The sequence below is a fragment of the Mastomys coucha genome, unplaced genomic scaffold (assembly GCF_008632895.1).
Source record: "Mastomys coucha isolate ucsf_1 unplaced genomic scaffold, UCSF_Mcou_1 pScaffold22, whole genome shotgun sequence".
NCBI lineage: Eukaryota > Metazoa > Chordata > Mammalia > Rodentia > Muridae > Mastomys > Mastomys coucha.
Genome location: NW_022196905.1, coordinates 241,090,568 through 241,115,449, shown reverse-complemented (window position 1 = coordinate 241,115,449; position 24,882 = coordinate 241,090,568).

Sequence of the window (24,882 nt, the reverse complement as noted above, 5' to 3'; positions counted from 1 at the left end):
ACTCCATCATATGATCTTCCGCTAATGAGCTTTCCTGCAGGCTAGCACTAGATATGTGCTAAGCAGGGAGAGCATGGAGGAGAGACAGTTCTGGTTAAACTATTAAAAAACTGTTTGGCATAAGATGAATAGGATTTATGCAAAAGGCTGACCTTAGTGAGTTCTTCAGCCTCCCAACCCTCAGTTTGCCTTAAAAAGTGGGCATATTATTATTTCACATGTTAGAATTAATGAAGACAAGATGCTTAATACATAGCAATCCTTCTCTAAAATGTTATAAATATTATGACTACAAATACTTTAACTTTGGGAATGCGCCAGCGAACATCCTTTTCAGGATACTTAATTTAACGCCATACACATAATTTTTTAAAGATGATTTTTACATTTAAAAATTGTGAAGGGTAGAACAACCTTTGTTTATCAAAGATAGAAAACAAATGATCTTCTACAAATCTCCATATTCCCAGGGCCTCAAATCGTACAGCTGTGTTTGTAGAAAAGAAAGGGAGGTGGAGAAATGAAGAAGAGCGTTTTGACCATGACGGAGACAAAACTCATGAATATGTTCAGAAATGTATGGTCTGAGGCTCTCCTGACTAATCTAGGTCGTTTCCCAGCCTCCATCTCACTATGTAAAGTGCAGATATTCTCCCATTGATGTCCTTTGAAATTGACCCACAGCTACCTTCCTGCTTGTCAGTGTGGTGCTAACTGAGCAGTAATTGTGTTGATTGAAATTTCATCATTTGATTGCAGGGCAATAGGAAATTCATCCATCTGGCATAGTTTGTTCTGTTTTCTCTGCACTAGAACTTTAAAAGTGAAGTCTACTCTTAGGGCATTTATATGCAAGTAGGTATGTCTGCATTATACTTAGGAGATTATCTTAGGCATTTTTCCTTTTTCGGTTCTTATGACATTTTTCTACTCCATTCTAAGGGATCAAATCGTAAACTAGAAGACTGCTTGGGTGTGGTGGTATAGGCCTGGACACTCCTTTCTCCAGCCCTGTTCACCACTGACTCCATGGCCTTAGGAACATCATTTAACCTTGCTGAGCTCTGCTTAGCCTTGATAGGACACCCTGAAGTAGTGGTGCCTACCTGACAGAGCAGCAGTGATGGTCAGAGGAGACTGCAGGAACTGCTTAACAAGGTGCCCGGCACGTAGTTCGGCTTGATAAATAATAGCCATGGTGATTAGCATTATGAATTCCTCAAGAAATGCTTGACACCTTTGTGATTCTAAAATGCTGTCAGGGAGAAATGATGGAACAGAGTAAAATCATTTGGTGAATTCGATATCTAGGAAACCATTTAATGCCAGGAAAATTGGCTTGCTGTTGATTCCTGTGTGAAACATGATTCATTTTCAAAACTTTGAACTATTTTTGAGAAGTTAGCTATATCAGGCCTTTGAAATCAACTGTAGCAACATAGCTTTCTTCCAGAAGAATGGCATAATTTGACCTTGAATAGAGGATGGAGACATTAAGAATAACAATGAAGAAGGGAAGAAAGGAAAAACTTTACACTGAAAAGGGAAACAAAAAGATCCATTTCTTTTAGGTTCAAATTCTCTTATGTGCTTTATACATTTTATGACACTATCATACAAAGTCATATGTTCCATTATAACATTTTCACGAATTTTGTGTCCTTATTTGTTCACCTTCAGCCATTGTCTCCCCTATACCCTTGCCCCCTCCCATAAGTCCCCTTCGTCCCTGCAATAGTAGCCATTAGCTTTTCTTGTCACATCTATTCTCTCCTCTAGGTTTTCAGTCTCTCTGTGCCTTGTCTAAAATTTCTTTATTACTCTGTCATATATGTTAACCCATACACAGATTTTTAAAGGGTGATTTTTATATTTAAAAATTATGGAAATCTCCTTTCTGTTTCATCACATACACACATATACACACACACACACACACACAGAGGGAAAGAGATATAAAGAGAGAAATGCATGCATGAATGCACAGATGATTCATAATCTATAATCCAAATATGGGAGAAAATATGGAGTATTCTTTCTGAGTTTGTCCTGACATGTTTTGCTTAACATACTTTCCAGTGCCAATAATTTCAAACTCTAATAAATCTGTAACTTTTATAATAACTATAGTTTTGTTTTCATATTTTATCTATATTTCTCTACATAGTTATCGATAAAGTCTATGAATTATATTTGTTGCTAGCTGCCAATATGTAAATTATTTAATAGTTCTTTATACCTTCATATCTCCATTTTTTCATTGGAATAAAATACTGTTTAGTTATGCTTAGAAACATTTTGTGAAATGTTTTACAAAAAAAACTTTCAGTGAGTGTTTTCAAGTCATATTTGAAACATTTAAGACAAGTAAATAATGGTTTTTTTCTCTTAGGATTTTCAACTTCAAAAGCGAACAAAGAAAAGTTCATTGCCCCATTAGCTTAATCAGAAGAATGGGAGCCAGAAGCAAATGGCAGCAACTTTGGCCTCGAACACCTGAGGAACATGGGGCATGAATGTGTGAGAAGGGGAGACTGAAGGCTGGTTTTATGGATCTGAAAGGCCTGTGTGTGAAGAGAACAGGATCTGAGAACATCCTGAGACAGAGGAAAGACTTACAACCCTAAGAAAATAGGTGGGTGGGGTACATGAATCCTCTTATTCCCCTGCCATGGGAGGAATTTCTCGGAGATACTAGACATCTCTCAAGATTACCAGGGCATTAGCCAAACTCTGTTATAACTCCACTGACTATTCAGCAATTACTTCCCACAGGCAACAATGTTAGTTTATTTTGTATCACTGTAATATCGAACTCTACCTATGATGAATTGAGCAGAATTTTATTGGCTTACCATTGCATATAACAGGTAGTCTTATATCAAGGTTGGTTTTTTTTTTTTTTTTTTGGTCTTTGGAGACAGGGTTTCTTTGTATAGCATTGGCTGTCCTAGAACTCACTCTGTAGACAAGACTGGCCTTGAACTCAGAGGTCTGCCTGCCTCTGCCTCTCAAGTGCTGGAATTAAAGGAATGCTCCACCACTGCCTGGCTTTATATCAAGGTTTAGGCATATAAACAAAGAGAGCTGGGAAAATGAGTAGCAGAGAGGTCAGTAAGATGAGGCTGTATTAGTTTGTATTAGTTTTTCCATAAGGGAAGAGTGCGTTTGGCTTAATCACATCTCAAAGGCAAATCTCTTAACATTGTTCAGGCAGCGATGAAATCTCTGTCTTGGAGAAGAGAAATATTCAAAACACAACAGAAAACACTTGGTGTGTTACCTCACAAAAGAGTACGAAAGTTGGAGTTGAATGGGTATGACATAAAAATAATAGGAAGAATTCTTAGAAGTATGTCTCAGATAGAATCCTAATGGTGCATAAATTTGTATCCCCGCACACGAACCAGTGTTTCTTCATGTTCATGTACACACACATGCAGAAAGTGATTCTTCAGAAATATAGATCTGGTCTGATTGTTTTCTCTAAAGGCATCTGACTTCCAGGCAAGAGAATTTTACTCATAAAGTTATCAATAGATGGGAAGTGTGCACAACCATTCTATGCACAACCAAGTCAGCTACAAGTTCCTATCTCAGTTTGTTGAATCATGAAGGTCATGCCCTCCTCTCATGCTATTGAAGATGTCAACACTTCAGATAAATCATTGTATGTCACTTTCTTCCCAAGCATCCCTAGGGTAGATCATGTTTTTCCCCATATAGATCATGAACATGGAGACTAATTCATCTTTGGAGCTGTTAAAATGTGGGATTTAAGCCATCCACTGAGTGTTTTAGCATAGAAGGGAAATAAAGTTGGCAGGACAAAAGAGAGGGCAATTAGAAAGAGGAACCTGATTTTTTTAATGCTGACAGCTAAAAAATTATACCCAGATTGTTCTTTCTAGTTAACCCACTTCTATTAGGGGCTGCTCCAGTTAATGCCTATAGTTAGCATTAAATTCTGCAAAGTGTATAGTTGTAGCATGATGTACATGGATATCATGAAGTGGGGATATTTCATAGTCTAGGGGTATATCATGGTGTAGGTATGTATTGTGGTAAAGGATTGATCATGATATAGGTGTATATCATGGTGTAGGGATGTATCATGATGTAAGACTTTATGATGGGGTAGGGATGAGTCGTGATATGTGTTTCATGGTATAGGAATGTTTTACATTGCTTACTAGCCTTACTGAGATCATCTCTGAAGGTTATGTTCTCTTCTTGACCACACTGATATAATCATAAATCAATGAAAATGCAAAAAAAACCTGAGTCCTAGAAAATGATCAAACAAGATCCAGTAGAATATCATGCCCTGGAATATATTTTATCCCACTTTATATAGTTTGCAGCAAATAAAACCTCTTTATCTGCCTTGGGTTTCCAATAAATAGTTGAATGAAACAAGATAGAAAAATTAACTCTGAGGCTAGCAAAACTATTGTTTGACATGTTTACCCTTTGAAGGCATCTGTGATGACTGTCAGGCAACAACTAGCTAGGTTGCAAATGCAGTGATATTTCACTTGCACCAGTCAGTTCAAATTTAGACAAAGGAAGGTATCTTCCTGTGCTTGCTGTTAGAAACTCAGTAATGGGGTACAGAAGAGTTAGTATGGAATAGGAGCTGTGGTTTAGCTCATCTTTTCAAAATCCCACATTGCATATTCATCAAGTGAAGTCTTGGTCTATCCTAATAAATATGAATGCATGGCAGTGAACCCCAAAGCTCTTATCTTTCTTCCAGTTTTTAATTTATGGTGTCACCTTTAGCATACCCCTTCACCTTTTCATTTCTGTAAAATAGGACTAGTGGGAATTGCTGATCTCTTCAATCTTTTAGTTACTCGAACACTCTGAGTGTACAGTCCAACATCACATTTCCATCCTCTGGGATCACCTCTGTCTGATTGCTTCAGAAACAACCAATCATTGCTCAGAACAAGTATTTCACAACATTCCACAGAAAGCATGGGCATTACTGCTGTACTGTCAGTCCCTAAACCACAGAAAGCATCCAAGAAAACAGAGATGTTCAGCCAATAGACGGGTAGTCTCTGTGCCAGCAAAATTTTCTAACAAAAAAAATGTTGTGAAACCAAGGCAAGAGATGTTGGTTGGGTAGATGAATAAGAGAAAACCCTGTAGTAATCCCAAACTAAACAGTACGGACTAGAAAACTAGCATCCAGATTTTCTACTCTGGCTTGACGTGGTTGTTTTCCCTGGGACAGAGTGCAGCTGTCGCTAGATGTCTGGGGGCTACATATCCATCACTCAGAACGTACCACAAACTATTAATAATGCATCACTGCAGATCTACCTTGTCTCAATAAACACCCTGTCTCTAAGTACCGATAAAAGGTCCAGCCGGCAGATGTTGGAATTTATTATTCCCACGTTTCCCATTTTCCTTTTCTCTAAGGGGGATGCCTGAGATCTCCTGTGAGTAGTAGAGAAAGAGGGTACTAGCATTTACTGAGCAGCTTCTATATGTCAGTTGATTATAGGAAATCATAGAAACATCCCTTAGTGGAGGACTTTTTAAATCTCATTTTGTAAACCAAGAAACTGAGGCAAAAATGATGTGCCAAAGGATGCTTAAAGAACAGGGACCAGGTAAATCATTCTTCTGAGATCTTTCATCTGAGACTTTTTCCTACCCTCTGTAACATATGTCAGCTGGGGCTTATGGATTCTGCTGTATATTTCCTATTATACTCAGCATGGTCCTAGATGCTATAGATAACCAGGATAGACTTATCCCTGTGGGATGTTTGAGAAGGGGTCTCAGGAAAATGTCTACAGGGCTGCTATGTGATGACAGATTCCTACTCAGGAACAGGAATATGAACCCCTAGAGTACAGAAAAATCTCCCTGAGAGCTGGTATATTTCTAAGACTGATTCATCTTTTTTCTTTCTCAGGGTGGTCTTCTTAGATCACATAGAGCGTCTGTGATTGAGTGGCTGAAAAGATGCCCCTTTTCATCCCTGATTGTACAACTGAACAAGGTGCCTTTATACATGTCTGCATTGATCTGTATATTGTCTCTTCAACCTGGCCTGGGACAGGGTACATCTTAATCTTGTATATAAATTATGGGGGAAAAGTCAATACTTTTAACCCTTAGAAGTCCCTTCCTCCTTTTATATCCCAGTATCTGCATCTTTTTTTTTTTTCATACAAAGAGTGGAGTTGCTGCTCTTTCAGTGGAGTGTATCATGCTGAAAAATAAAGAATGTTGGTTTATTGTTTAAAATGGAGCAGTCAAGTAACTTGATTCATCCATGGAGTGAGTCTGGAGAAATACCCAGGATCCATGTCACAGATTCAAATCTCATAGAATTTATGAAGAATGATGAAAGAGCCCTAATGAATCCTGAAACTATTGTAAGTTATTGTTGATTAGTAGCTGCAGAATGATCACTGAGCTAATGCTATAAATAGTATTACAGTTTCTTTATTATTGCTGCTGAAATTTCATAGGTTTCCAATGCCGAAATGCAAATTTGTGGGAGGTAGATTTGTACATTAAAACAAACAAACAAAAAACAAAACAAAACGAAACAACAACAACAAAAGCCCTCACTTTGATTTAAATCTACGGCCACAGGCTTGTTAAAGATTTGAGAGTGCCAATGTTCATACCATGGTTACTTTTTAAACTGATTATAAGGTCTGGGATATGTGGATATATGTAAAACTACAATTCCCTCCAATTCTGAAAGTACTCAACCACTATCACATTTGTACCTTTAGTGGGGTAGTCTCTGTTGCAGTTTTTGGTTTTTGTTTTGTTTTTTGTTTTGTTTTTATTTTGTTTTGTTTGTACTTTGTTTTCCTTTCATATTTCCCATAGCTTATGTTTTATCCTCATTATATAGATAGGAAAGCTAAGACTTAAAATATAATCAGATAAGTTCCTAAGTTGTACAACTGGGAACCTTTGACAGTGGTATGAGAAAAATTAACACTGAGATTCAGCTGTAGATATTTAGAAGAAAGCAGCATATATCCTCATCCCTAGACGAAATAGATGCTGAAACTTAAATTCCCAGGTACCCAGAGGTATCCTTGAAGGAAATCACTCATTCATTTCTCCTTGAAGCAGCTCTGAGAGATAGCCTGAGTTCTGTGCAAGGGAGTTTCATAAAAATAGGCATTGCTTGCCAGGTTCCATTTCAGCTGCTGCTGGAGAATGAAAAACCCCAAGTAGTCATAAGTAAACTGAACCATTTTACTGACAAATTAAAGGTTTGTGAGGCAGCAGGAGAAACTGGTTAGCTTCAACTTCAGAGAAAGCCCCAAGAACATTTCAAAGGCTCCCCTTCAATTATAAAAGGAGAAACTGCAGTCTGGGAAGTAGTCCCTGGTTGGTGGTGCACACCCAGCATTAAACCTGCCCTCTACACTCAGCAGGGCTTTGGGCCTTTTAAAGCAGAGGCATGGATAGCAAGATACTGAGGGAGGGAGAAGAGGGAAACAGTGAGAAAGCAGAGCCAGAGAAGCCTTGCCCTGTTCATCAAATTGTAGAGCATTAGAATGAGGATTTTAGAGAGTAACAGATTGCAATGCAAAGACCAGAGCTGGTGAGGAGCTGGCAATAAATGCTTGGCAATAAAGCCTGGCATTGGCTGGAAAAGGTAATGAGCGATAAACTTTGATGAAGCATCTTTATATTTCATAAGCACAGTTGTCCCCCAGTATCCTGAGGTCCAGGGCAAAGCTTAGATATCAAAACCTGGGAATGTTCAAGTCTCTTACAGAAATTAAAAGTCATTGCATATATCCCATGTGTTCCTCCCATGTAGTTTTTTAAATCATTTCTAGATTGCTTATAATGATGCTATCAAAAGCTCTGTATTATTGGGGAAGTGATGGAAAGAAAAACACCATGCAAGTTCAATATAGATGCATTTAAGTTTTTTATTGTCATTTGTATGTATATATTATATATAGGGAGAAGGAAGCACATGCCACAGTGCATGTGTAGAGGTCAGAGTATGTTTCCATGAAGCCAGTTCTCTCTTTCTACCTTTATATGGGTTCCAGGAATTGAACTCAAGATTACAAGATTTGCTGAACTCTCATTCCTCCAAGATGTAAACATACTTTAAGCTTTTCAATTTGCAGTTGACAAAATTCATGCATGCAGAGTCTACAGATAGGCAGGACAATCTGTGCCCCATAGTATATATGAGCACTTCACATATTCTATTTTCAACATGTTCCAGAAAGGGAGACCAAACCTCAGAACAATTAAGGAAGATGGGTCACTATTTATGAATGCCAGCAACAATTGCCATCTATTTCTTTCTTTTTATTTTTTATTGGATATTTTCTTTATTTACATTTCAAATGTTATACTCTTTCCCATTTCCCCCCCTCCTGGAAACCCTCTATTCCATCCTCCCTCCCCTGCTTCTATGTAGTTGTTCTTCTACCCACCCCCACCTCCCTGCCCTCGATTCCTCTGCACTGGGGCATCTATTGAGCCTTTATAGGACCAAGGACCTCTCCTCCTATTGATAACTGACAAGGCCATCCTCTCCTACATGTGCAGCTGGAGCCATGTGTACTCCTTGGTTGATGCCTTAGTCCCTGGGAACTCTGGGGGGTCTGGTTGGTTGATATTGTTCTTCCTATGTGGTTATAAACCCCTTCAACTCCTTCAGTCCTTTCTCTAATTCCTCTATTGGGGATGTTGTACTCAGTTTAATGGTTGGCTGCAAGCATTCACTTGTGTATTTGTAAGGCTCTGGCAGGGCCTCTCAGATGACAGCCATATTAGGCTCCTTTCAACATGTACTTCTAGGCATCCATAATAGTGTCTGGATTTGGTTCTGTGTATTAGCTGAATATCCAGGTGGAACAATCTCTGGATTGCCTTTCTGCTCTACACTTTATCTCCACATTTGCTCCTGTGAGTATTTTGTTCCCCTTCTAAGAAGGACCAAAGCACCCTCACTTTGGTCTTCCTTCTTCTTGAGCTTCATGTGGTCTGTGAATTATGTCTTGGGTATTCCAAGCTTTTGGGCTAATATCCATTTATCAATGAGTGCGTACCATGTGTGTTCTTTTGTAATTGGGTTACTTCACTCAGGATGATATTTTCTAGTTCCATCCATTTGCCTAAGAATTTCAGGAATTCATCATTTTTAATAGCTGAATAATATTCCATTGTGTAAAAGTCCTTCATACTCTTTGAGAATCCAAAAGTCATGTTCCATAGCAAGAAGCCCTTGTTTTCCTTGTCTTGTGCTAGGGTTAAGTTCTACCATCTTGGAACTTCTGTCCTATCTAGTTAGTACTGTTCCACAATATAAGTGTGCATTTCATATTTATCTCCTCCTTTAGTCCTTGAGGCCTTTGTGACATTATTCAGGGTTCTTTTGAGTCACTGAACATATGGAATGTCTCTGGTTGGGAAGTCCAAGAATCTAGTAGTTGCTCGGTCCCAGGAGGCTAATTGTTTCAGCTGGTCTTCTGTAGAAGTAGGTTCTAATAAATGCGCTGGCAAGTAAGTGCAAGCAGTTGAAGATGAGTGAATCTTCCTTCTTCCAGTGTCCTTATATAGGCCTCCAGGAGAAGGTATGGCACAGATTATAGGTGTGTACCACCACACCTAGATATGGAACTTCCTTTGTCCCAGGCTGACCTTGAACTCAGAGATCTCCTTGCCTCAGTCTCCTGGGGTTAAAGGCATTATTACCTTGCCTGGTCCTTAGCTTTCATGGACACTATGCCTCAAGATCTGCATGCCAAGATCCAGGTCAGATACTTGTGTCTTCCAGCCTCAAGATTTGGAGCACAGGTGTGTTCTCCAATTCTGGATTATAGTTCATTCCAGATACAGTCAAGTTGACAACCAGAAATAGCCATTACACCAGCTACTAGCTAGAGTTTGTTTGTCATTTCCCCTTTTCACAGTATAGATCATTGATCACAAGAAAATGAAGGCCTATCTCTCCAGGGTCTTTATTTCCATTTTATTTTTAAAAAGAAGACTGGACAATTGTCAGATTTTCTTTCTCACACTTAGTCTGAATTCTAAATATTTATCTCCAGCTTCTTCCGCTTCACCTTCTTTGTGTGTACTTCCCCACAAACTCTACTGTCAGCACCGACTTATCGTTTTTCAGTACATGGCATCACTCCAGAGCATAAGCAATGGAAGGTGTATCATTTATATTCCACCCCAGTGATGCTGGTAGGTTTAGTAACAGAAACTATTGAGATTCAAATGGTTATAACAGTGTTATGAGCAATAGCTGTTGATTCTGGGGACATACTCTGTTCCCTCTTCTTTCATGGAGACTTGCTCATATAATCCAAGTCATATCCTTGCCTGTGCTTTACAAAGGGGTGACAAAGGCTATATAATGAGCATCTACTAAGCGCCACCACTATTATGTACTCTATGTAGGCAAAATCAATTCCAGATTCATGAATGAAGACCCAATCATCACTGCCTTTTCTACAGACTCATATGAAACAGCCTTATGGAACTTGTGCCTATTTAGAGAGGCTAAGACAAGCAGCTTGACTCATTGATCTTTGAATTTCATTACATGACTTACAGAAAAAATTCTATAGATAAACAAGGACAAATGCAAACCAGAAAGGAAAATATATAGTCCTTTAAAAGTCATTTTATCACATAGTGAAGACAAGGATTCTTCAACCATTTCCTTCGACCCCATGGGCCACTGGGGAGCATGACCTCTCCATGGTATCTCTGTGCTTCTTGTGGCTGATGGGCCATGACTCAACACGATCTCTTTGTGTTTGGGATAGAATAGCAATTATTTAAAATTGACTCAGGTCTGCATACTCCACTAGACACTTTTTCATCCCACTTTAAGCCTTTCCCTTGGGACAGCTTAAACAGCTCTATCTTTTTAATGACAAACCATCCATCCATAGGACTGGAATCAAAATCGAGCTTTCGTCTAGTAACCAGCATGTTTGTTTATTTTCAAAGTTCATGAGTTTATATGCATGCTGCTTTTAATGGGCAGCACATAAAAATGTCTCCTTTTATTTTCTTTTCATTTACATTGTGCTGATAATGGCTATTATTGAGCCATTAGAAGCAGGAAAGTACAATTTTTTTTTCCTTCCAAGATGGGCTACAATTGTGTATGTGTGCTTTTTGCAGATTGGACAAAAATGTTAACTTGCTTTTTGTGCTCTTTCCACTGATATAGATGGCTACATGTCAGTCATACATTTCTTACTAATGCATATAATTACATACATAAGTAAATATACGTATATATGCTCACCAACATATAGAATTACTTGCAAACATATTTGCACATACATACAATCATCTTTTAAAACTCAAAATGGAAGTCTATTTCAGGAATCTGAAATGAATTCTACTCCACATCAAATTCTGAGGCATTGTTATGTAAATCTGTGACACAATAATGTTGTTTAGAACAAAGGAGTTGATGGACCAGTCCACAGAACCTATTCAAACTTTCACAGTCACCTAAAATCATTTTTAGGTTGTATCTGAAAAGCAGAAACCATATGGACAAAATGAAAGAGACATAGTTCTTGGTCCAGGTGTTCCAAAATGTTTCCTTAATACATACAGGGAAAAATAGTCCCATTCTGGAAGAGGCACCTCTTAATTTTTGTTGTTTTGTTTTTAAATCAGTTTTTGGGAGCAATCTGAGAAAAGTACTGGGATACTGTGATTCTTTTAGGGGGTTTCAAGGAGAAATGAAGTTTGGATGGTTTTAACCTTAAGATGGACAAAATGAGAGAGTCTGGGATTTGTAGAACATCAACATGTTCTTGGTCTCATAGTACGTATTACTTGGGGTTGTTGTGTATGAGGCCATCATGCTTGAAAAATCACATTAGTTCTGTGAAGCATCATTTTGTTTTGTTGTTGATCTATCTGTGACAAAGAGTGATCACTAACATCTAAGAAAGGTCAGATTGAAAAGGACACAGTGACAGAAAGCTGAAGTATTCAGTAGCTAAAGGAAGGTTAACTTCAGTCATACAATTGGAATCAGGCTCTGGGGTGACAGGCTACATACAAGTCATTGTGCCTTGACAGCAAATTGTGTCTCCAGGAAAAAGTTAGCAAGGTCTGAGAACATTTTGAGCATCACTCTGCAAAGGGGCTGTTTACATATAAGTAGACATATAATACTCCTGGTATTTTGTAAAACTTCCTACTTTGGACAGAAAACTCACATCACAAACACATCTGGCTTACAATACCAGCAGATCTAGGGGTTCACCCCAGATTCCACTAAAGAACTCAGTGTTATTCTGATGCTACAGTCCCAGGCACTCTGGATCAGCATTTCTAAACAAGGTCCAGGAAACAAACATGGCATCACGTGTTAAGGGATAAAGGGCCAAGCAGAACAACTGAGTACTGAATGTATGATTCTTCCATCTTGGCACAGACCTTACCCGCTCAGACACTCGATCAGGTCATCCACAAATATTCATGGGGCATGAGATACAAAGTAAATAACAATTGAGTATTATTATTCTTGCACATGTGTTTAGTATGCATATGCATGAGTGTATGTACACTGGAGAATGCATTTGTGCAGGCTTATTGAAGCCAGAGATAGGTTATTTTTCTTTTCTAATACATTTCACCTTATTCCTCCATAGATATAGTTAATTAAAAAGTATTTTTTAAAGAAGTTTTGAGTTAATAAAATAATTGAGTATAAAGTACACAAAATTATTATGTAGGTTTTAACCCTGTGCATGCTTAGTTTGTAGACCTACTAAGACTACATATGGTCTAAAGGGTTATGAATTTGCTGGTGAAACTCCACTCCCGACTTTACCAAATCTATTATATACACAAGAGTTTACTACCAGTATTGCACCTTCCTGACATTTGCTTTGTTTCTCTTAGCTTAATTCAACTACAGAATTTTCAAATCTGCTGCTGTTTTTCAGCTTTCAGTTTTATTGATATTTTTTTGTTTTGCATCTAGATTCTATTGGCTTCTATACTTTTTAATGCTTCTTTATTTTGTATGTTAATTTGCTTTTATTTTTCTAGTCTTTTCAGATGAAATTTTGGATGATTAATTTTTTTTCAGTCTTCCTCATTTTCTGGAAACACTCAATATGCATATTTTATTCTAAGCACTTACTGTTTTAGCAATACTCTTGATATTATATTACTATTTTAGTGTAATTCAAACATTTTTATTTCTCCTGAGACTGCTCTGTTGATTCAAGTTATGGTAGAGATGCATTGTTTAATTTGTAAATGTTTTGGAATTTTTCTACTGTCTTTTTTTTGTATTTTTAACTTAATTCCTTTGTAATACGAGTGTAGATATTACACGATTATTATTCTCTCAGATCTGTAAAAGAGCTCTTACAGCAGATAATGTGGTTTGTAATGAACGCTCCAGGTGAGCTTCAAAGAATGAGGAGCTCTGCCCTTTGAACAGGGCCGTCTATAGCCACCAGTTAACTTCCTTGATACTGCCGAGTCTGACTAAGTCCTGGTTTTATGTCCACAAGATCTGTTCTATTTTTAGTAGAAGAAATTTAAAGTATCTGATTATAACAATAAATGCTTGCTCTGAAAATTCTGTTAATATCTGTCTCATTTATTTTTACACTGCTTAGTCTGTATATCTACCATATACAGACTAAAATTTTGACTCTTTTTGGACTATTGAGTTCTTTATCTTTATGGAATGTCCTTCCTCTTTGTCATTTTTAATTTCTTTTGAAGTCTTGATTTTTCTGAGGTGACATAGGTATCTTTTATGCCTATATATTATACTTCTTATTTGGTGAGTGTTTTTATAGACAATGTATATCTGAATTCTTGTTTTGATCCATTCTTTGCACTTTTATATAGAATACTTAGACCAGTACATTTTTTTTTCTTATTTCACTTTCATTTTGTCGTATAAAACAAAAGGGACAATCTCCGGGAGATGATGTTATTTTTTAAAATACAGGAATCAGGCAGCTCAGGTATGGGAAAGGGATCCATAGACAGTAAGAGAGTCAGAGACAGCCCTTGATCTATTTGTTAGAGGCCCCACATGAAGAACAAGCTGCACAGCTGCTAACTCTGCATAGAGATCCTAGGTTCAGCCCTTGAATACACATTGGTTGGTGGTTAGTCTTTGTGAGCTCCCATTGTCCCTGTTTAGTTTACTCTGTAGGTCTTCTTGAGGTTAGACCATTAAAATTTAACATGCTCATTGCTGGACCTAAATTTTTATTTGCTTTATTTATTATTTTCATGTTTGTTGGCTTAAAACTGTCTTTCTGCTTATATCTCCTTAAAATTTCATTAGTAATGATTTTATTTCAGTATTTTATGATCCTTTTTCTTATTTTTATTGTATCAATTGTGTTTAATTTTTGTCTTGTTTAGTAATTACCTTAGAGTTTGAAACATACACTAACAGCTTGCCAACACAGCTTTCAGAAAACACTATATAGCATCATAGGCAATGAAAACATCTTATAATTACAAACAACCCTAATACTTCCCTAGTATCATTAGCATCATAATTTCCACTCATTTTAATTACATAAAGTACAACATGTATATGTATAGCATAACATGTGTACATAATAATTCCTACATAGGAATAAGAATTATTCCTATTATTATGCTTAGATTTTTTTCTTTGTTAGACCTACTAAGAATGAGGAAAAACTAGAGGCCAGAGAAAGGCTCAGTTGACTGTGTGCTGCACTTGAGTTTTCAAATTTGTATCTCCAAGACTCATATAAGAAACCAACTGTGGTGGTAGTCTAAGCCTGTAACCTCAGTTCTGGCGGGCAGTGAGAGAATGGTACATTCCTGAAACTTATTTGTCCAGCCAGCATAGTTGAGTCATGAACTTTGGGTTCTTTGTGAGTCCCTGTCACAAAAAAAAAAATAGGTTAAAAGCAAGCAAAAAAGACATTCTATGTTGCCCTGTGGCCTCTACAAATGCTTGTACATACATGGACCTGAAGGAACAGGTGTGCATACACATCACACATTGGGAATATACAAGTTTTTTTTTTTAAGAAAAAAAGCTAAATTTCATTATTTTTTTATATTTTTTGAAGTTTTTATATTTCTTTATTTCTTACAAGACATAGTCCTAAAAATGAATCCCTAAGGTTTTATTTATCATAAAATCTGATAGTGTTCTTTTAAAGAGGGATGTCCTGTCAGTACATATTTCATTTCATTTTCTTCTTGTTTATATAATTTCTGAGTGGAAATGGATATCCTTTTGTTAATTTGCTCCTCCATCCATATGTACAGTATATTATTTTTTTTCTTCTTGCTTTCCTCAGTGTTCTTAATTTTATCATTGGTGTTTTGGAAGGTTTAGTATAACTATCTACATGTAGTTGTTTGGACATTTCTTTCTGCTTGGTGCTGTCCTAGTTTTCTGTGGTTTACTAACAGATTTTTTTCAGGGAATTTTTGGTCATTAGTGGTTTGCCAACTGCTTTATGCCTTTCCTCTCTTTCTGAGTTTCCTATTATGCATATATTACTGTTTTGAAATTGCTACACAGTGTATTTTTCCAGTTTCTTTCCTCTTTGCTGTTAAGTTTGGAAGTTTCCATTGTTACAATCTCAACTTCTGGGATTATTTCCTGAGACATTTCCAACCTACATGTGACCTACATAGGACCCTCTCCAAAGTCTTCAGAGCAATAGCACACTGACTAAGACTTTGAGGGCTAGTTGTAAAATTTATATTACATTTAAATAATATGTACTTATTTATATAATTTATATATGTATGTATTATGTATGTATGGTTATGTATGTATGGTTATGTATATTTTTACATATGTTTGCTTGTATGTATGCATTGGGTGTCTGTGTATCTGTGTGGTGTGTGTGCGTGTGTGTGTGTGTGTGTGTGTGTGTGTGTATGTGTATGTGTGTGTATGTGTGTGTGTTACTGTGCCCAGATGGATATTGCAAGACAACTTGAGGAATTCAGTTTTGTCTTTCTACCATATTGACCCTAGAAGTTAAACCTTCGACACCATGGCAAATGCCCTTCTCACTAGCTTTTATTCATCTCTGTTGTTAGGATGTAGTTGAGACTTCTAAATTCTTATATGTCATATATCCTGTGTTTTTTCTTTTTAAAGAATACCTTTATCTCACAGTTGGGACATGATTTCATTCTTATTTGGTTACAGACTACAACCAAATTACAATGCACAGTGGGATAGTAATCTTCAAGTTCTTCTCAATAGGCTGTAGAGACCGCAACATAGACCACAGAAACCACAGCAATCCTATGTAACTTCAAAATTCTTGTCACCATGCATGAGAAACACTAGACTATAAAGGAAAGGAATGAAGATGGAGGATAGGGAATATATACTGCAAAATGGATATTATTGAACTCAGATGGTTCAAGAAAATTGCCCAAGGCCACACTGAAAATCTGTAGGGAAGCCAACACTTAAACTTCACAAATCTCTCTTTCAAGCCTTCTGCTATTTTTCTTTAGACAGAAAGGAATCCCCTGGCTGTAGAAGCTATAAACAGGATCCTGATCTCAGTCAGGTACTTACAAGAAAGCAGAGAGAGGCAATCTTGTTATTGATAAGACATAGAAAAGAATGAAATGGAATGTGTTGTTTACTGCCTGCTACAGAAAACAAAGAAATAAGAAACATCCATCAATTCTTTCACATTGGAAACAAACTTTCTGTTGAAAAACAGGAAAGAATCTTGTACTGGATATCTACCCCATTGTGTAAGTGTTTTTTTTGCTGAGGGCAGTTAGGTGGCTTTTCCTCCAGCAGGCCTTGTATATAACCTTCTTGCCAGTTTGGAAATTCTATTCTACCCTTTGGGTTTCACTGAGAAACTAGACAATGTCTTTGGCAATTTACCATTACAATCAATGTACTTAATTTTTGCAAAGGAAGAATTGGGTAACTATAAAAATATTAAGATTGTTAAAAGTTATTGATGACAGATACTCTTGGAATTGTCAAAAGTTTACCATCCTATGTCCATCAAAGATTATTTTTATTAACACTATTACCAAAATCATTTTTCTTGTACTACTTACTATGTTCATAATCATCATCTTCATAATACCAACACTATCACCACCATCATCATAACTTTTATCATCACCACTGTCATTATTATTATTGCCATATTTATTACTTCATTATCATCACAACCTGTCTTAGTCAGTGTGCTATTGCTCTGAAGAGACACAATAGCCACAGCAACTCTTATAAAATAGAGCATTTAATTGGGCCTTGCTTGTAGTTTCAGGGGTTTTGTCTATTATGACAGGAAGCATGGCAACACACAGGCAGACATGGTATTGGATAAGTAAATGAGAGTTCTACATCCATATCCACAGGCTGCAAGAAAAGGGAGACGTTGATATTGCTTGGGCATTTCAAACCCCAAAGTCTACCCCAGTAACACACTTCTCCAACATGGCCACACCTTCTAATCTTTCTCAAGTAGTGCTAATACCAGATGACTAACCATTCAAACATATGAGCCTCAGTTCCTAATATGAGAGCAAGCACACAATGAGATTGCCATGGATTAGCATCCTTTAGGTATAGCAAAGGAATGTCTTATCAGATACTAACTTTCTCTAACTGATATTTAGACAGTTTTGTTGGAAACAGACATGGATCTGAAAATAAAAGCACATACCCCCAGTTAGCTGTCTTTGAAGGCTAGTTGATAAAATTGTGTAGTATGAAATTACTATTTAATTCTTCAGATTTAAATATTTATGACTCAAACTGGAAAGGTGAACTTTTTTTTTACTTCTATGCATAGAAATCAGGAGAAATTTCCTTGATAGTTCACAGATTATTTACACATTTTAAACATCATTCCAGATTACTCTTGTGCTACCAAAACTCTTCCTTGCTGCTTTCTAAATCATTTTCTCCATTATCACATGGAGGGTCTTAGATGTGCTAGCCATTCAGCAGTTTAGATTTACACTCCATAGCAAGTAGTTCTGATTCTGTTTACGACCTCATCTCTCTGAGTTGTCTATTCCTCAGTACATGACTGACAGTGTACCCATTAACTGATTTTAAGAAATCCTAAGGTGTAAAGCTGGCTTAGATATTTGCTGAAGACAAATGGTAAAAGAATCCATACCAACACAGAGGAACCTTCACAGGCGTCTAAGTCTTTACAGTTCACAAGGCAAATGTAATTTGTTAAGATATCCAGATCAATTCTGGGAACAAGAGAAGGAGAGAGCTTGACAGTTATTATTGATAGGTGTCATGGATAGCTCTCCTGACAAGACTACTTTGAGAATTAAGTCAAAAGATGAACTCAACTCCCACATACAGTATGCTAATGGATACCAGCACTGGGTCCAGAAAGCATTGACTGGAAATCTTATTCCACCTTTCATCGCCAACTGCCTGGATGTCAACTCAACCCCTGGAGTCATTTTTCTCATCTATAAAATTGATATGTTAAGTTTTCCTTTGAGATGTATAGGTGTGAGTGAGATAGAATATTAAAATTACCTGTTATCAGATGGTCTGACTCAAAGGAAGTGCTTATGTCACAATTGTGGAGTGCATCCTTCTCTCTGTGCTCCATGTTATCCTTTAGCAGGCCAGGACACACATATTTTCATGGACTATTATATTTCTGTGGGGAGTGATTTAACTCTCATGCAGGACAAAGGAAGATAGCTAAGTGTTGCCTCTTGATAAGGCTTCTCTTAAGGCATCGGCAAAGGCTCTCTCAATATTATTTTCCTTGCAATTTCAGGAAATTACAGAATGCCATGGGATGTTCCAGTGTAAACTGGTTTTGACAAATAGATGAAAAAGATCGGTAAGGTGAGGATTCATGGTCTAAGAAGGCAATGTGCTTGGTCTCGGGTCATTAATCTCTGGAGCTTTTATGAACTTATTTGACCATTTGGGAGAAAGGAAGATATCCAAAGAAATGCTCTACTGTGGGTCACCACAAACTACATTTCAATATTTCAAGTAAACTTACATATTTCAAATTTCTGAATGAGCCTTATCAGATGGGGATATAGGCTTGGAGATGCTTGTTTTAAAAATTTACAGTCTACCAAATCTGTCTCAGAACTCCAGACTCATCACAGATATCTGTTAGATATTTTGTCTCTCCCCTTGGGTTATGAGAGCTTGGTTCTTCCCCCATCTGTTGATTAATGATCCCATAATTTTGTAACCATTATAATGAATAAAGACGCATAAGAGACCATCTTTCCATTTGTCTGTGGCTCTTCCTTTTGTACCCCCAATGCAAACACTTCTCTTGCCATGAGATAAATGTGTCTGCCATTCAGAACTTCCATTTTAGTCTAGTTTAAGAATAGTTCTGTGAAAAAAGAAAAGAATAGTTCTGTGAATAGTTCTGAGGTCATGTCACATGACTCAGTCTTCCATTAGAAGCTGAATATAACAGATGAATTCAATTATCTACTAAGATTAAAATATCTCTTTGCCATAAACTGGCTCAGGTATCTTTCAGTTTCAGAAAATCATGTAGCCAACTGTCTTCTTTTTTCCCAGGGCCTGAGATATTTTCCTTGAATTTGTTCACTGAGGTTGAGGTATGCAAAAAGCACACAAGAAAGTTGTTAATGTTTGGTATCATCTAGGTATGTCATGAAATGTCTTATAAGAAATTCACTTTTTCAACCAATCCCTGGCCAAACAGGCTATGTCTCTGTTCTGGTTGTAAACTGGCTTATTCTCCACATCAAGATAGTTTAATTTCTGCTTAGCATCCTCAGCAACTCCAGTTAGAAATCACCCATGATTTATTCCATATCTTTCTTCAATGGCATTACTAAGCACAATTTCTTTTCTCTCTTTTTCCCTTCTTTCTTTCTTTCCTTCTCTCTTTCTCTTTCTTCCTTTCTCTACTTTCTTTCTTTCTCTCTCTCCCTCCCTCTCTTTCTCTCTTTCTTTCCCTCTTTCTCTCTGTTTTATTTTTAGCCTCATATGAATTAGAACATTCCTCTACTACAGAGCTAGCACCCAGCTTTTTCTTTTTTCTTTAGATTTTGAGACAAGGTCTGATTAAGTTGCCTGGGGTATCCCTAAACTCACATTGTAGTCCTGGCAGGCTTTGAACTTGTAACCATCCTGTCTCCACCTTCTGAACAGCTTAGATCATATGCCTGTGCTACCAGGTCCAGCATATGTAACATATTCAGAGATAGCTTTAAGAGCCTGGGCCAAGAAATACACCATCATCAAACTTGTTCCATCACTAAGCCTCCTAGGCAGACTTCCTCTTATAGGTTTTATTGTTTCTTTTGAGAAGGATGTTAGAATGTCAGAAGCCTTAGTACAATACCACCCGAATTTTAAAAGACTTGCAGTAAATTTTAGAATAGTATTACTCAGGTTCCTACATTTGTGAGAATAAAATTCTTCTCTATATTCCCATTTTAGACAATTGGGTAGGCTCATACTACATTATTAACTTTTATCAAAAACTGCTCTCCTTTAATTTCCCATGGCTTTTGGTAGGATGGGGTCATTTAACAATTTCCATCACAATTTCCCAACTCTGCAATGTCTTGAATCTTCAGGGAAGCTTCCATGTTAACATTCCCTTTTGACATGATTAATGATTACTTTGCAATTACTCCACAACAATGGAGATTCCATTATGAGGGTCTATAATATCCCAGTTTGCAATTATTAAAAAATTTCCTTATTTTTTCAAACTATACAGTACACAGAATTTTACTTCTCTGTAGTAGGAGAAAATGAAAATGAGAAAAAGCTCAGGGAACAGAGTTTGAAATAAATAAAACTCTGCAAAGGGATTCAAGACATACCCTCAGAAAAATTTGTTAAGTGTACATTTGACAGTGTTCTAATTACAAATGTAGCTCTGAGACCCTAATTGTCCAAGCCTGTAATAATCAACTGTGTTCTGTATAATCAAAATGAACAGACACTTGTCTGGAGGACCACATATTCTCTTTAATCTTCTTCCTAAGCATGCCATCAGGAGTAAAGCAACATCAATTTAAAAGCATCTAGTAGCTGAGTAAGGGGAAAATAAATGCCTAGTTATGTTCCTAAAGAGAAAAAAATAACATAGATACCACCTTTTATACTTGGCTTTCTATCTAAAATGTGAAATCTCACACATGAAGCACCAGTAATTAACCTAATGGCATGAAGAATGGAAATTTCAGGGATGTGAGATTTATTTGTAGCATCCTCTGTTGGCTCTCACTTGGTTGGGTATCCCTATTGCTGTATTCACAGCACTCATAACACATTATACATCTGTAAAACTGCTGGGTAAGTGGATAAAGGAGAAATTAGTAAGGGTAATTATATCGCCATCCTGGAGTAACTCATAGCCATGTTATCAGGTCATATTTTTGTAACAGAATTCAACAGGAAACAGAAGTTTTTCAAGAAAAAGTTTAGTTCTGCTGTTTGGAAGTGGAGACCAGGGATGAAGCACAGTTAGGTTGTTAACAAGGGCTTTCTTCTTGGTTGTCAGACAGCTATCCAGCTTTTATTTTTTTCTTTTACATAGGGTTTCCTTGGCTGGACCAACAAATGGTTATACAAACCAGGCTGGCCATAAACTCATAAAGATCCAACACTGCCTCCACAGTGCTAGAATTATAGGTTTATACTACTATACCTAGTGACAGCTGGCTTCTTACAGTATCTTCTAGAGATAGAAAAAGAGCTCAGGTCTTCTCCTTCTTTTATGAAGACACTGGTCCTATCATTAGTTTTTCAGATCTAAACCTAGTCACTTCCAAAGAACTCACAATCAAGTAACATCAAATTACTATTTACAGATTCAGTGTATGATTATTAAAAGGGTACAAATATTCAAGATATAGCAATTATAGACCCTAAATACAATAATTCCGTGTGAGGGAAAAGAGAAATAAAAGCTTTAGAGGTGGGCAAAGACAGTTATACGAAAGTAATGCCTTGTCAAAGGGACCTCTCTTTTCCTTCTCTTCTTTTCTCCCCCTAACTCCCTTTCTTATTGTCTCTCCCACTCTATTATTTCTCTCCTTCCCTTAAGTCTCTCTCTTTTTATCTCTTCTCTCTCTACCCCCTTCTCTTTTCTTCCCTCCCTCTTCATCTCTCTCTTCCCATCTCTCTCTCTCTTCCTCCCTCTCCCTTTTCCTCTTTCTTCTTTCCCTGCTTCTTATTTATTGGTAGGTGTTTAGGTTTGTGCAGCAATTTCCCCCATTTCACTTGTATTTTCTTTTGAGTTCACATCTGGCCTTCGACCTAGTGCTGCTTTGCAAAAGAAAGAGTGGGGAGACTGACTTCAAGAGTGTGCAAGCAAAGACTGGAATAAGTCTCCTCCCACTAAGTTTGTCTTAAAAACACTAAAAAGATGTCTAAAGAACAGGTAAGTCCTGAGAGAATCAGTACACATTGGGAGAAGTACAGATAGCACCATAGTTAAACTGAGAGTAAGAGAGATGACTCACCCCTTCAAATAGTGGGTAAGTATCCTTTATACACCACATGAAAGGGTTAAAGAATAAATACCACTGAAAGAGGCCGGCACTAACTATAAACATAAAAGTAAAATTGCCTCTGGGATAAATGCTGTAGGATAAGTTGTTAGAGGACTGAAGAGAATATCTGAAGGTCTTTTGGAATTACCCAGAGATGACATACAGTGGCAGGGAGTGGGAAACAATTTTATAATTCCAAACCTGAACTTTATATCTAAAGTTTAGTTTGGCAAAGTGGTTGCCCTTATTCAGCATCTGTTTTATTGCTGTTTTTTTTTTTTTGCCTTGTATTCCTCCATCATTCCCTTCATATCTTTTGATTCTGAGTTAACATGTTTCTCCCCCTCCCTTTCCCTCTCCCTACCCACCCCACCTCCAATGTGTGTATGTAGTTAACTATTTGGACCAATGCTTATGATGACTGATCTCATTTCTCAGAGATTCCCGGTGGAAGAGGAAGGACCATGGCATCAACATCAAGGTAGGCCAGAACTTGCCTCTCTGTTCCACCTCTTCCCTCCTGTGTGTCTTTAAGAGGATTGCTAAAACTTTTGATCCACTCCCTTGGTTGTTAGAGTTATGTGCATTAAAACGTTGTTATTGTGTAAGCTGCAGAAGAGAAAGTTCTGATAGAAGGTTTAAAGGTATTCCTTTTATGTGTGTGTTTTTATCTTCATGACTTTGGGTTTTTTATTTTGACTGATGTGGAAAACACATGCGCATAACTAGAATACAAAATTAACCCACTTGGCACGTTGAATTCTGTGTCCAAGCCTTTGGTATCACTTTTCTGTTAACATGAACCTTAGTATGTGTGAATTTTGAATCTTTAGAAAACTAACAATCTGTTAGGTGTTAAAAATATTCCTGAAGAGTAGGTTCTTGGGGTGCTTAGGCAGTGGCATAAGTGTTTCCTGTATCACAGGGAGTGTGAAAGATGGACTTCTGTGATGGGAGCAGATACAGTCTAAAAAAGAGAGTACGAAACCAGAAGTTAAGCCTAGCAGTACATTTTCAAATTGCCTCATGATTCATCCTAATTCAACCTCTGCTCTTTGACATCCTGATTCTACCTCCTTCTTAGAGAAAGAGAAAGAGATGCAGAGAGAAAAGAGAGAGAGATTCAGGGGGAAAAGAGAGAGAAAATAAAAATTAGTAATATTACCCTTCTAGGATAAGAAATAAATAGCCTTACAACTTTAAGGACCTTTGATATAATCACTATGGATAAATTTGTTGGTTTTTTTTTTTTTTTAGACACAACCTAAATAATCCAATTAAAAATGAGGTACAGAGCTAAACAGAAAAATCTCAAGAATAGAATCTCTAAAAGCTGAGAAACCTTTCAAGAAATGTTCAATATCCTTAGTCTTCAGGGAAATGCAAATCAAAATGACTCTGAGATTCTACCTTATACCCATTAGAATGGATAAGATAAAAAAAAATTCAAGGGACAGCACATGCTGGCACAGATGTAAAGCAGGGGGATCACTTCTACACTGCTATTGGGAATGCAAGTTTGTACAACCAATCTGGAAATCAATTTGACAGTTTTTCAGGAAATTGGGAATAATTTTACCTCAAAACCTAGCTATACCACTCCTGGGCAAGTACTCAGGATATGATGCTTCACCATACCGCAAAAATACTTGCTCCACTATGTTCATAGCATCTTTATTCTTAATGGCCAAAACCTGGAATCAATGAAAATGTGGTTCATTTACTCAATAGAGTACTACTCAGCAGGAATTAGGAAATTTGCAAGCAAATGAATGGAACAAGAAAATATTCTGAGTGAGGTAACCCAGATGCAGAATGATATGTATGGTATGTACTCACTTATAAGCGGATATTAACCATAAAGTATAGGATAACCACCCTACAATCCACAGACCCAAAGAAGCCAAATAAGATGGAAGGTCCAAGGGACACTGGTTAAACCTTTCTCAGAAGGGGAAATAAGATATCTGAGGTGGTTGGATGAATGGAAATGAGTAGGAGAGGAGAGGGGAGAGAGGAGCAGGGTTGGTAGGGGAAGGATCAACTATAAGGAGAGCTGGGGAGATAAAATGGATCAGCATAGGGTTCGAGTATCTCTAGAATGTGCCAGAGACCTGGGATGGAGGCAAGATGGCATTGGAGGTGAGTAGTTGAAACTCCTAGAAGTGGGGGATATGGAGTATAAAGTTGCCAGACAGGACTCCCAGAGAAGGGATTAAAAACAGCAACCCACCCACAAAACCTTTGACCCCAAGTGTGTCCTGCCTACATGATGTTCAAGGACAAAGATAGATCAGACACAGAGGGAGCAGCCAAGCCATGATTGGCCAAAAT